This window comes from Vanacampus margaritifer, chromosome 8 (assembly GCF_051991255.1).
Source record: "Vanacampus margaritifer isolate UIUO_Vmar chromosome 8, RoL_Vmar_1.0, whole genome shotgun sequence".
NCBI classification, from domain to species: domain Eukaryota; kingdom Metazoa; phylum Chordata; class Actinopteri; order Syngnathiformes; family Syngnathidae; genus Vanacampus; species Vanacampus margaritifer.
The window spans coordinates 12,911,055-12,925,241 of NC_135439.1; positions in this window are offsets into that span (position 1 = coordinate 12,911,055).

Genomic DNA, 14,187 nt, shown 5'->3' on the forward strand with positions numbered 1-14,187 from the left:
AGATGCTGGACTCATTGCCAGCCAATCACACAAGCAACCATTCACACTCGCTTTCATGCCTAAGGGCAATTACAAGTTTTCAATGAACCTATACAAGTTTTTGGAATGTGGGAGAAAGCAGGGGAGAAGCTAAAGCCCAGATTTGAACCCTCAACCTGAGAATTGTGAGGTGGATGTGTCAACCGCTCGTCTGCTGTGCATATTATCTTAATTCAACTTGTGTTTATGTTGTTGTAATCTACATAATGAGAACTGCTTACCAAGTTTCTGTCAGTTCCAAGGACATCATTATTGATTTTCTGTCTATGACCTTACCTTTGAGGCGCTTGCCTAAAAAGCCAAATTTTTCAGAGTCAATGCGTATCTGGGCTGAGAAAAATAATGTATCCATCCTAACTGCCCACACATTTTTTTGTCTTTTGGGTTGCATGCTGTTGTTAAAAGTGGTTAAGGCCAGAAGAACAATAATATCTACAAATTGGAATTGCAGTAGAAGAGTTCATAGAGTCTTTGGTTACACTACATATACTGTTGTGCTTGAAAGTTTATATACCCTTGTGGTATGTAAACTTATGAGCAACTGTAAATGTATAAAATCTGGCGCTTAATGACACAAAAATGCTATGAATTGTCACCAAAATTCACATGCACATCTCTACTCGTGTCAACTTCAACCTCTGAAAATATAAAAACAATTGCCACAATATTTGGAATTTTATGGGCATTAAGCCATTTCCTCACTCATAAGTTTGCATTACCCTAGGTTCTCAACCGCGGTCCTCGAGTGCACCTATCCAGCCTGTTTTCCATGTTGCCCACAAGCAACACAGGTGTTTCAAACGATCAGCTAATCAGCAAGCTCTGCATGAAGCCTGATAACGATCCTCACCTGTGTTGGCTGGGGAGACATGGAAAACAGGCTGGACTCGAGGACCGGGGCTGAAAACCAGTGCCCTAGGTGATGTAAACGTTCAAGCACAACTGTATACTGCGAAAACACAAGTTAAAGGGGAAGTCAAGTCAAAAGTTTTATTTACAATGTGTTCGATTTGCCCCCACTACTCTAAACGTGGCATTCAGATTAATAATGCATTTGTACAATGCTAATTAAGCAGAAAAATCCAAACGTGTTTAACCATCTGGAGGCGGCCATTTTGTCACTTGCCGGGTACTGACCAATCACAGCACACTTATCACCTGCCGTATGACTTTTGCAATCTGAGCCCTTAGGCACTGTGATGTCATGTTCAGGTGACAGCAAGTGGCGAAATGGCCAACCCCAGAGGTTTGGGTTTCAACTCGTCAGCTCTGGTCTTCCTATTTGGAGCTGGCGTCTTCTTGCAATTGCAATGCAAATGACTATTTCTTTTATAATATCAATGATATGACTGACGTATTTGGTCTTCTTTTGAAAATGTAACCCTTGGATGCAGTTCTTGCTCACATTACACTACGTCGCTAGCAAAGGTTGTGAGGTGAATGAATGATGCACAATTAAAGCTGTTGGAGTAAAAATATCTATTTTTAAACAGAGTTAAAATAGTTTGGGATTTTTAATTATATAGTTGATTATGTTTATTTTGTTTTGACTTTTCTTTTTTTTTTTAATTCAGTCAGTTTTACTGTAATTAGTTTTCAGAGCAACTTGCTCATTTTTATTGGTATTTTTTTCAAAAATGCTTAGTATTAGTATATATTTTTTTGTATTTTTGGTATTGGTTTCATTTTTTTTCTCAATATATGGAATATTTGTCAAGTGCAAGATTAAAAAACAACAAATGTCACTAAGTATTGCGTAACTGACAAAAATGATGGACATTTTTGCTATAATTATACTGTATTTAATTTAGATAGTTTTATCAAAAGATGTAGTTTAATAGCTTTCTTTTTTTTATTCATTTATTTCATTAATGATTTAAAAAATTGGTTCAAGTTATTTTGTTAGTTTAAGTTAATTATAATAATATATATATTTTTTTTTAGCACCTATTGGGTTATTTCCAAGCAGTTTTAAGGGTGATATATCCATCCATCCGTTTTCTTAACCACTTGTTCCTCACAAGGGTATGGGTGATAAAATTATAATCAAGAACTGAAAGCTTTTCTTTTTTCTTTTACCATTCAAACAATTAATGATGAATTGGAAAAGGAAATATTTCCATGAGACAACAGCAGGCTTTCACACCACTCATGAGAGGGCTCGGTGGCAAGCCAAAAAAAGCATACAAAGCTTAGTAGGCTGTCGGGATCTGGGGCATGTTTTACAGGGTGTAAAGATCCTCGCATGTACCGCGAGACGAGGACACAGCACATAGAGCGAATTTGCGAAAAGAAAACGCGTGTGTTTGTGTCGCTTTCAGACCTCGTTAGAGATGAAAGACAAATCGCTGTTGACACCCACCACCATTGCGCCGACACCTTCTTCCTCCGTCTTCCTTCTCTGACTTCAAAATTCACGGAAGACGTGAATAAAATAAGTGCACCTTGTCAAATAGCGCATTGCTCTTTTTTTTTTTAACATTATCACAGACAACTGATCTGTGACACATTTGCGCTGCCACACTGTCCATCCAGCGTAGACTCAGATCAATTAGAAATGCTTCTATGGGTGCTTTTTTTTTTTTTTGCACAAGAATCAGGAGCTCCAAGCATTTAGTCAGGCGGCATCCCCCCCAGGGTAAAACTCTACTTGTATGTGCTGTCAGTTTTGCTCCTCATTTATTCATCTCCCAACTTTACCGAGCAGGAGTGTCTAGCAGATATTGAATATGGATCAATAGATCACTCCCCAGGATGCGTACTGTCAGCCGGCAGCGCCCCGAGGCATGTGCCAAGCCTCTACTCACATTTGCATTGGAAGTTGCAAAAGAAGCGCTGCTGGCCTAAAAGTGGCAAACTGTGGTCTGTATATTTAACAAAATGTGCAAATGTGAAGCAGGGAAGTGAAAATGATCCGGATAAGTGAGTGTGTGCAGGACTTATCATTGCTTCTTCATGGCCTCCATGTGAGTGCTTGGATGCATACATATACGGACCCGCACATCATTTACTGGTGACTCTGACACACTGGTGACACACACGGTGCCTCCCTGAATTTAAATGATTACTGCCGAGCAGGGAAGACAATTTAGAGAGAATGAGGTTTTTAGAGCCCCATGAAATATTAACTAAGTCGATGAATTATAATACATATATAAGATGTGAGGTGATGATATCAGGCCTAGGCAGCTTCCTGGTGATATATGATATCATGTTGTGGTATATCATCCACGTATGAAATTAATTACAGCAAATGTTTGCATGGAAGAAATACTTTCATCTCAACATGTTTATTTTTTGACTACGGAATTTTACAACATGACTGTTTCTGTCAATGGGATCAATGGCAGTGACCCCATTATGATTATTTTCAGCGAATTAGAATACTTGGTCATTGAATTAAATTGCACAAGTGTTCATCAAATTACAGCTACATGTGCACAATCTAATGAAATCCAATGCAATAGCTGTACAAGCAACCATTCAGTGTACAAAAATAAAAGATTCCGCTCTGATTGACAATGTCAGAAAGGTATTCATTTTATTTAACAAGCAGTTGCTCTTTGCGGTGTAGAACAACAAGCACAATAATGAGCGATACAGCGGAGCAGAGGTTGAATGCAGCTGGATGTTGGACTTTCAAAATATTTGTGTAACAAATGGAAATAGAAACCAGTTGGGTGAAACTGTTGTCATGATCTTAATTCGTAATTCATATTGTCCAGGCATTTTTTTAACCAAAGAATTGTGTTAAATTACATATGGTACAACAATACAGAACAGTAAAAACTACAACAATGATAATAAAAATATATAAATCTTGATACATTTTTCTTATATGCAGCTAACAATGTTAATGAATTTTTTTAATTTTATTTTATTTATTAAATCCAATAGTTAAGTCATTTTTTATCTACAAGGTATATAAATATAATGCTAATTGACAACTAAAGTTATCTAAATTAAAGGCATTTTACACACTGAGCAGATCAAGGACATATACTCTATGTACTATGTACTTTTCCCAGCGCAAAGGACAAAAATTGACATTCAAGGATGGCACAAAACTACTGCTCAGCAAATCAACAATCAAGTGCAAGAACTCATTTACTGCATTTTTTTTTTCCACACAAAAAAAATCAACTTTTTTAAAATTGTAGTATTATTTAGGTACTTTGTTTTGTCCTACATATCATTCCAAATATGCAAAAACATATTAGACATACTTATGTTATAGAGGAGTTTAAGACCAGGGGTAAGCTTAACTAAGCCATATCTGCCATCTAGTGGTGAATGGTGATAGTACATTTTAAAGGGTCTTTGAGCAGTTTGTCACTTTATTTTACTCGCGACTGCCACCTATGGCCCAAAGCGTAACTGCAGCATCTGTGTCAGACTCGTTCATAGTGCGCGTGCGAGTTTGTGCACGATCTGAAATCGATAGCCACAGTTGAAAAACGAAGACATGACTTCAAAACTCCGCCCGTCCTGTGGGGTGTGAGGGTCCACACACTCCACTATAAAGGGAAGATAAAAGCTGATAGGTGCAATCAAAGAAAAACAGTCAGGGCTCTTTGTACTCATATTGACATTGGCTTTAATATTACCTTTTTAAACGGCACAATACTCCTTTAAAGCTACAGTCAATGCATATTCAAATGTCAGGTTTTTTCTTTTTTCCCTAATATTTTCACACTATTTTATCCCAGTATTCTTTTCAACATTTACCCCCATTTTTAAAAATTATTATTTATTTAATTTTTTTGCAAAAAAAATATTTTAAATGTTTATCAGCATTTTCTTGAGATTGTTTTGGGGTTTGTAAAGTAAACAAAATTAAATCAATAATATTAATAAAAGGTTTTTTTAATAATAATAATAATAATAATAATAAAACGTTTTTCTTGAAAATTAGGGCCATATGCAGGCCGCCAGTTGCCCATCCATGTTGTGGTACATTCAGAGCATAAACAGAAAGCCATCATGTCATCAAAGAGTTTTCCATAGGTTCGAATTTTCTGTGGATGTCCTACTAGTACAAGCAAGAAAGAAACAGATACTGAAGTAAGTGGCAGTGGAAAGGGCTCAACCTGACCTGCAATATCACAGGTCAGAGAGTAAATACGGAGGAGCGAGCAAAAGCCTTGCGAGGATGGCGTATGTTGAGGTTGCAAGGCTAATAGAAATGTTGGGGTCAGAGAATCTATATTGGCATTGTAACTAAAAAAAGTCGCACGGGCCGTCCTTATATTTTTGTTTTTAGGGCAGTGGACAGTATTAGCAATAAATGGTATTTTTCAAGGTAGTTTGAATTAATCTTTTAAATTGTATTTATTGTAATAAGATCAACAGGCAACACTTTGCTTAGTAAAAAAAAAAAAAAAAATTACTGTATTAAATGACTTAATATCACTGATTTGGTGGAATGGCCCACATCTAATTCCGTTATGATTCCTTGAAAATAAAATACAATCAATCAGCACAAACTCCGTGTGCTTTCTTTTCCCCAAAAAACATGGGAAACGTGCTTTGCACAAAAAAGCTCTCGTAATTTCTGCATAAAGACTTTCATATTTGGTTGAGGTTAGTTATTAAATTCTAATGTTCTCATGTTTTTTTTTTGATCTGCACTGTGACCATTTGGTCCATTAGACGACTTGGTGTGTTCAGTAAAAAATATGGAACCATATCAAATGGGGTATTAGTACAAGAAAAACTGTGCTTGTCTTTTGTTATCACTATAGATCACATTTTATGACCAATTATTACAGAAATCCAGGTTATTTCGAAGGGTTCTTTTTTTTCTGTATCGATCCTGTACTGTATAATATATTCATTTTTTTGGTAATAGAACTAAATGGTTTCATCTTTTAGTGATTTCAACAGTACACGATGGTCAGAGTACAAAGCGAGGCAAGGCAAGGAAAGCTTTATTTATAGAGCACATTTCAACGTCAATGTGCTTCACACAACCAAAAACACAGCACCTAAAAGGATTTACAAACACAATGACTCGGAGACATTCAGGAGCAAAGCAGAGAAAACAGAAGTAGCTTACGAAAATTACCAAAACGTACAGTGATGACATTTAAACACATTAACAGAATATTTTTAAAATATTACGTAGCATTCTAAAATTACTATTAAAAAAAAAACTAGGTATTCGATACTATTTTTTTTTTCAGACCGATACCAGTACTTCAACTCGACTCAGTTCTTCAGTAGTCGCCGAAACTGATACCAAGTACCAATACCAATACCACTAGTACTTGATACAACAATGATTGAATGACTTTCATTTTTATTTTTTTATACGATACTTATATATCCCAATGTAGCATTTTTCCTGTAAAATTGCTTTAAATTAACGGCAATTTTCTATTCTTCAAACTTTTAATTTCTAGTTCCTGATCATAAAACAGCCACAATCGGCCGTCGTCACCAGTAAGATACCTTTAAATAAGGCCTGGTATCGCCTCGATACCGATAAATCCCCTAAAAAAAACTTACTGTGAAATTGATTTAAAAATGTTTAAAAGACCTTCATCAAAGATATGGAAAAAAAAGGCAATGTTGATAACCTTGAATTAAAAGTATTCACACTGGGCGCTGACTTATTTCATTTGCATGCAGCATAACAGCTAAATGCAGCTTCACCATGTTTGCTTTGAACTCTGAACTACACTAATTGACCCGAGTCTGACCTTATAGCCTTACTGGGTATATATATACACATTCCACTTTATTATTATTATTATTATTATTATTATTATTATTATTATTATTATTATTATTATTATTATTATTATTATTATTATTATTATTATTATGGATTTAGAATTGAAACAATCTGAAGGGACTATATGATACATTGATTGGACCTTTATTAGCATTGTAAATCAGTTTCAAAGTTTTGTAAAATAATGTTAAAAAATAATATGCTTGAAATGCTGTGTATTCAGCATTTTAGAATGTATATTTTTCTCAACGTGACAGTTTCTTTTTCACAGCTGGTATCTGTCCATAACTGCATCGTCTATTTTGTTTTATTTTATTTTATTTTATTTTATTTTATTTTATTTTATTTTATTTTATTTTATTTTATTTTATTTTATTTTATTTCATGTTGTTCTTAACATTGTATTTTTATGTTTTTAACTGATGTTGTAAGGTGACCTTTAGTGTCCAGAAAGGCGCCTACAAATAAATGTATTATTGTTTAAGAGTAGATTGCTTGACAAAAATATATAATACATGAATATTTATTTACGTTTGAAATATTTTTGCTTAAGTTTCCACATGCTTTCTCTTACTAAATTGATACAAGGGCTCATACTATGAAATCTAAACTTGCCTGAGATTTCTTAGCAGCTGTGAGAAAAAATTGTCTGTTAAAATAAATGATTCAGACAGTTTCGTTTGTGGAATGGAATGCATTGTTGTGGAAGTTTTGCTTTGTAAACGCTTCACAACGCCCTCCCTGGCAGATGCCTTCTGTTTGTGCGCAGACCTGATTAGAGGCCTTGATTGCGAGTGACAGTGTGCAGATTGAGTTGCACATCCTCTCTAATTCTCTCTATTAATGAATTGCTCTCCACGCTGCTGGCCCGGACCCCATCTATTAATCACAATTTGTCATCGGTGTCGTGCTCTAAAATTTGCCGCCCCTGCCTCTCCTCTTTCCCATCCCGGGCACATTATCCTCCCACTACCTGTCTTTTAGATTCCCATTCTATCCCATTCGTTTATCTCCTCCTGACTAACTTCCCCTACAGTGTCTGCACAATACTCCCCTCTTAATTTGTGGCCCTTGCACCTGTTCCCTTTGCCACCGTTTTTACTTGCATCTCCATCCTCAGCTCTCGCACTCCTTTTTTTCCACCGCCTTGCTCCCCCTCGGCGGCATGGTCAGGCATACTGAGTGAGCTTCAGCCCTGAAATTCACATTTTAATTCTACCCGCTCACCAAGGTTAAGTAAGCACCCTCACAACGGTAAATAATGAATTATCGCTCAAATTCGTGTCGAGATTTGTACTTTGCAATTAGGTACTCTGACAAAATGTTATGATCAGTTATGTTTGTGCGGTTTGCCATGACAGACTGTGAAAAATGAACATCCATCTTTCAAATGACACACAAATAGAATAAACAGAGAAACAAGGAAGAGAAGAATAGAACAAAAGCAAGACAGCATTCAGGAAAACCTGCGATGCTGTGGGAGTGGCCAATCAAAGCGGGTTTTTTAATTGTCTTTAATTGTGGTGACCCAGTTGCGCACAACAGTCTCAAAATGGCGGATGCACATCTGCGCTGTTAACTCATTCACTGCCATTGACGGCTATAGACGTCAAAAATTCATTTGAACTATTTCTATTAGTTAAACATTTTTTCCACTTTTGTTAACAAGAAAACCTATTGGGAAAAAATATTGTACATTTAGAGCAGGTATAAAATGTGTGATTCATCGTGCATTAACTATTGAAGTTATGTGATTAATAACAATTAATTTGTTTAGTTTTAGTTTTAATTGTAATTAATCACATGACTTCAATAGTTAACTCATGATGAATCACAAATTTTATATCTGTCCTAAATGTACAATAAAAACTTTTTTCTAGGTTTTCATACTTTTGTTAACAAAAGTGGAAAAAATGTTGAACGAATAGAAATAGTTTAAATGAATTTTTGACGTCTAAAGCCGTCAATAGCAGTGAATGAGTTAAAGGGGAAGTCAAGCTTAAATATGTATTTCCAATAATATGTTATATGTGACCTCACTAGTCTAAACATGACATTCTGATTAATATTACATTTGTGGAATATGAGTGATCCAACAAAATCCAGCCTTTTTTTTTATCCATCTCAGGGGGCGGCCATTTTGCCACTTGCTGTCGACTGAAAATGACATCGCAGTTGCTCAGGGCTCAGGCAATGACCAATCGTAGCTCACCTGTTTTTAAAAGCTGCGCTGTGGTTGGATGCTACAGCTGGTCTGTGATGTCATTTTCACTCAACAGCAAGTGGCAAAATGGCCGCCTTGTGATATTAATAAAAATTGCTGGATTTAGCTGCTTAATTCCACTAAGGCAATATTAACCAAAAATGTTTAGACTAGTGGGGCTGCATAGAACATATTGTCAAGAATTTTGGTTCAATTTGCTCTCTATATTGTAAATGGATTAATAGGCTGCTCCTTTTAAATTGTGGGCCAGTCTGTTGTGGTCAAATGGAATACAATAATAATTGATTAGCACCACATCGCCCCCCAGAAGACACCACCCCCCAGGCATCTGCCCTGAATGCCAGATGGCCAGTCCAGCCCTGACTCCAGATGTAATTGAGGTCTTGAGCTCTTGTCAAAACCATACATATGTAGTTTCATGCTGAACACTTCCATTTTCATAGACAACAACAGTATTTGTGTACATTAAAAAGAAAAGGAAAAAAAAGTAACTTTCAAAATCAGTGCTGTTTTACGCTCTCTCTCTAGAAGATATAAGTGTGGTACAGTTCAGAAGTCAACTCAAAAAGTCGACTGCACGCCCAAAACTTGCTCGGCATCATGTTCAGCAGCAGTTCCAGATGGAGATTTTTGTAATCAGATGTGGCTGGTTGATATGATGGGATTTAATCAGTTTCTCATTCGCAGTCAGGAGATTAGTGTCACCAAAGATAAGAAATCAACCAGGTACTATTCCAACTGGTATCACTGTGCATGAACCTGTCCTGCACTTGCTCCTTTCGCAGTTGATGTGCTGAAGATGTCTTAATGTTTGTGGCCTACTCAAAACCATGTCACATTGTGTGTGTGTGGGGGGTGCAAAATGTTATTATGCTTACCCAGACCTGTTCAACTTCCATATTTTCATTTTCTATGTTTTCTCGTCCATTTGGTGTCTTTTCTAAATGTGTCTTGTTGTTCTTGCGTACTTGCTGCTTCAATCTGTGTGTTGCTTTTTTGGCCCGCCCATTGCCAGTTTGGCAGATCAGTCACATAGTGTACTGTTTTTATTGTGTGCAAAAAAAGAAAAATGTTGGGTCTTTTGATTAGAAGCATAAAAATGCAGGTGTGAATTCTGTTTGACAATGTTTTCATCTAAATGGCAAAAGCAGTCATCTGTGGAAAGACAGAACATATTGATGTGGGCTCAGAGTTGGACTTACTAATAGGTGAAGATTTTTTTTTTCAATTTGAGACAATTATTATTGCTTTAATCTGATTCACTTAAAATGAAATCACAGTTCTTAAGGGGTCAGCTTGCAAATCACAAGTCACATGACCAAATCCAGAAAGTAGGTGAGCCGTGATTGGTCGTTCTCTGAGCCCTGAGCCACTGTGATGTCATTTTCAGTTGACAGGAAGTGGCAAAATGGACGTCCCCGAGCTGGATACCAACACAATATTAATCAGAATACCGTGTTTACACTAGTTGGAGAATTTTTTTGACTACCTAATGATACAGTGGAGAGAAAACTATGAAGCAAGAGTTTTCTTTGTGAAGCACAAATAACTAAATAACCACATTGGAAAATATCCTAAAGTCTTTTTTTTTTTTTTATTAAAAATGTCCTTCTGATTCTTGACAGCAATCTCCTTCAACAGAAGCAATTTCAATTTGCACTTACTTCTTCATAGATCCTAAATGGCTTACAGATAAAACACCCCCCAAGAAGGGATGTTGAATATAAAAAGGGAAGGAGTGAAAAACATTGATGAAGGACAGAAAGACAGCCAGGTTGGAGGTAGAAAGAGAGAGAGAGGGATCATCCAGTCGGGATGACAGGAGCAACAGTGAGAGACGAGTGAAGAAGGGAGCGATAGAGAAGCAAGACATCGATGACCTTCTTTTAGCTCTTAAACCATGCTGTTCATGCCATGGCATCACTCAAAAGACAAGAAGACTGCCTATAGCGGCCTGCTGCGACATGAACATGACAGCAGCTGTCTGATAAACTGGACAATACTGTCTGATAAACACACGCGCACAGTGCACTGAAGCCTCGGTGTGATTACAGTAGCCTCGTTTATATGATTTGATACTGGCTGAAAGAAGGTCTTGTGACATCTAGAAATCTCATTTACAGGCAATTTTGCCTATTAAGAACATACTGTATTTTGCAATTGATCTATAATATACAGCCAATTAACTTCACATGATCATTGAGCCTCATGCACACACTTACGCTTGCTGCAAAATGTTAACATTTCCAACAGAATTGTGTGCTTACTGCTCTTGTAGTGTGTTTACATTTATTTATTTTTGTCGGTACCCCCTGTTAATGAAACAAAAAAACCAAAATATGTTCACAAAATAACATATCTGACAAAAGTAATAATTAATCAAATTTAATAAAAATTAACCAATGAAAATCAGGCATTGCTTTTGAATTGTGTTTTAAACAGGCCAGGACAAAAATGATGGAACCTTCGAAAAGATTGAAAATAATTAAACAATAGGGATATTTTCAAACAAGGTGCGTCCCCTAATTAGCATCACAGGTGTCCTCAAACTTATAATCAGTCAGTTGACCTAATGGTGCATTCGAGGATGGTCGGAAGTTCAAACGCCCCCTTGAACTCGGAAATCCCACTTGTGAAGTCGGGAAAAAAAAGGACCCAGACTTTACCGTCAGACTACAATATGACATCACTCTACAATGGCGACCCCTTTGGAAACACTGACCGTGAATGGTAAAACACAATTAACTCGAGTATAAAACTAGATAGCTTTCTTCATTCATAAATATTCGACATACTTCACGTAACGCAACGTATGTGACAGTATGCTATCTCACTGCATGAAATCATACGATGAACTACTGAACTGTATGAAATGCTTATGAGATAAGATACAAACAATAAATGAAGCAAATTTGCGAGAAGGCAAGTTTTCTGGAGGTCAAAATGAGTTTTGAGGACCAAAATAAAAAACTATTTATCACTATCCGCCATTTTGGTTGCTTACTACTTGGATATATCCGACTTCCAATCATCATCATATGCAGCATAAATAGGCTGGCAAGTCACCCTTGTGCTGTTTGCTGACACAGTGTGTACCACACTAAACATGGACCAGGGAAAGCAAATGTACTTTTATTAGAGTATTATACAGTATATATATTATATAGTATTCTTCACTTCTTTTACACTTTTACACAGCTACATTCCGCTCATTACTTGTAGTTTTATCCATTTATTATGGCTTGCACAATCTCTTTGTTTTAATTGGTCAGAGAGACTTCAGTCCCACACATTTGTTGCATCAGGGATGACAAATCAATTACCTGAAAACTCAAAAAAAGCTGCATTTATTTGTTCATTTCTGAAGTGGAGAGTGTAAAAGAAGTCTCAGAATATTCGCACACAACCCGATTGTGTTCTGACGGCTAAGCCGCGCACACACTTTAAGCAATCCGTGAACAAACACAATCAATGATCTCTGCTGATTTATCTCTCAAGTGTGTTTTCCTTGTAGGTTACACTGACATTGGAAGAATTCAAACCACTTAATTGGAAAGATTACCTTTCTGCCGTCGAAAGTTCAGTGTATTTAGAAAGCAAACATTTGAGTCGTAACGACATAACCGCATGGCCGACAGCCATTGATGAAAAGATTTAAAACCGCCACAACCTAGATGACACAAAATGTCATCAGAGTAAAATTATCTCATTGACATTGTGGATCCTGTTTTGGTATAAGCGCAGGTGCATTTTGATTTTCGTGCTGGGGCATGTCTAATTTGCTGTGCTTGGAAATTTGGCAGACCACGTCGCACCTTGGAGAACGGACTGAGGGCGTTTTCTAATACACCTGAAAATTTGGTGACAAAAAGTAGACTCAAATTTTAAAAAGCAGGTCTAAGTTGTGGTGCAGGTAGTATAACACAATTTTGGATTTGATGGAGTTGCAGGCAGACAGATTGTGAGCCCACGTGTGTGTGGTGGATGTATTTGTATTTCATTCATAGAAATGACAACAGCCTGGGACAATCCCTCTGAATCATTATAGAATTCAATTCATTGCAGTTGTCTTTAGAATGGATAGCTTTTTGCATCCATGAACAGATTGTCTTCCATCTTAGATGTTCCATTGTTGCTTTATTACTCTTTGGTCACATTTTAAGTTGAATCAGCATCATGATTTCTTCATCTTAGCATATGTTGCAGCTCCACGATACAAAAGGACTACAGTGGTATGTTTTGAACATTTATTTTAATTTTACAAACTCCTAAAAAAAAACAGGCACCTTCTCACCTCCACACCGTGCCTCAACTGCCTGAATCAAAACCCGCATCTGAAAAACATAAATTAGTGATACCTTCACTGGCAATAGGACAAATCAAATATATGCATCCAAACACAAAATCTAGCAAATAATTAGCAAAATAAATTATGTGGGGGGGTTTGTGGACGCACAGCAAACTTTTTAACTACAATATAGGAGGGTTATACCCATTAAAAAGGATGGAAAGTGACTATACAAAAGCGTTGGGTGAGCCTGGACGTAGCCAATACGCTCTAAAAATAGTAAAATAGGTCGGATATGATCGTTACACTCTAAGGAAAATAAATTTTTCCGAACTCGTGTCGGATTTGCCTGGTGTGGAGACAATCGACATCACGAAAGACCTCGTCCTCCAGACATCGTACTACACCGCTAGCCAAATTAAGGTGTATAAAATGGAGGCTTACAACTATTTTGTGTGTGGTTGAGTCAGCAATAAGTGACTGCCGTCTTGTTTTTGCTTGGGTGAGTAAATGTGTTTCAGAATCATTCTCTTTTCAACTCAAATGTACACAAACGTACCAATGGCATCAGGCTACAAGCTATCTGGCTAACTGTTACGACTTAAACGGTCAAACTGAGACTCATCAGTCATGTATTTATGTGATGTAATTATGTAGAAGTCTTGTGAATGAAACAGTGCTTAATTATAAGTATATATTTCCATAAGTATGTTGTGGCCTTCCTGGAAGAAGGACCTCAATTTAAGAACCACTCGTCGTAATAGCTAACATAGCTAGCTTTGCTAAAAACAAAGACACACCCAACTAGCATAGACACACAAGCTGTAGAACAAACTCCACATTGTAATATCCAGGTTAGCTATGTTTCCAGTAATATTACATCGGCCTGTTGAGAGT